The following is a 1,061-nucleotide window of genomic DNA, read 5'->3' as shown; positions in this document are numbered from 1 at the left end:
AGGCCTACGCTTTTTTGAATCCAATAGTAGATGTTATGCCAGTAATACCTCTATTCTTTTTTCTATTAGCTTTTGTTTGGCAAGCTGCTGTAAGCTTTCGATAATATTTTTAATACTGTCCGAGACAAATTCATGATTTACTAGAAAAAAAAAAAAAAAAGATTCTAACTAGTTATAAGATCAGATAAGTTGTACATACAGTCTGAAGCTTTAAGTTGAATCCAATATTGAAATTATTCTATAGCTATGATAAATCTGGATCACTCTCATTTTCTTATTCTTACTTTTTTCCTTTGAACGACCCTCTTCGAGTCCCCCACAATATAGAATTGTGGGTATGAAATCCAATTTTGAGTAATCAAGGACTCAACTCTTAAAATTTTTTCCTATTTATAGAAATAACTTCACTGCATTTCTTGGTGTCAAACCAGATTAAAATAGAGAATCTATTCTCTTAAAAAAAAAATGATCTTGGAGATTGTGTAATGCTTACTCTCAAACTATTTGTTTATACAGTAGTAATATTCTTTGTTTCTCTCTTCATTTTCGGATTCCTATCTAATGACCCGGGACGTAATCCGGGGCGTGAAGAATAACAAAATCAGATTTTTTTTCCTTGCTTGATTTTGAAATGTTCTTAACATTTTATCTATTCCACATCTTTCCTCAACTATAAAAAAATACCAAGTAATTGACAGAAACGGAAAGAGAGGGATTCGAACCCTCGGTACAAAAAAATCGTACAACGGATTAGCAATCCGACGCTTTAGTCCACTCAGCCATCTCTCCCCAAATTGAAAAAGGATAATTACTATGATACATTGTATAAAAAATAGAAAATAAAGGCTTGAAAAAAGCCCTTCTTTATCTCTCTTTATTATCTTTATCTACCCCTTTATAGATATATAATTTCATTATATTGATATAGATAATTATCTAGATATATCGATGGATATCTATCAAATCGATAAAAACTTTTTTTTATTAGGAATTCCATTTAGATAAATTAGATTTCATTAGATAAGGGCTCAAAAGAAGAGATATCTTCAATCCTAATATAT

General features: G+C 30.2%; 1 non-coding gene across 1 annotated transcript; it reads right to left on the bottom strand.

Moving 5' to 3' along the window:
* Positions 1-701: 701 nt before the first annotated feature.
* TRNAS-GCU (transfer RNA serine (anticodon GCU)) lies at positions 702-789 on the bottom strand. Its single transcript has one exon. It is a non-coding gene; the product is annotated as a tRNA-Ser (tRNA).
* Between the last annotated feature and the right edge of the window lie 272 nt (positions 790-1,061).

The sequence above is a fragment of the Cucumis melo genome, unplaced genomic scaffold, assembly GCF_025177605.1.
Source record: "Cucumis melo cultivar AY unplaced genomic scaffold, USDA_Cmelo_AY_1.0 utg000493l, whole genome shotgun sequence".
NCBI lineage: Eukaryota > Viridiplantae > Streptophyta > Magnoliopsida > Cucurbitales > Cucurbitaceae > Cucumis > Cucumis melo.
Note: the sequence above shows the minus strand (reverse complement) of the source record. Positions and strands in the feature narration are given on the sequence as shown.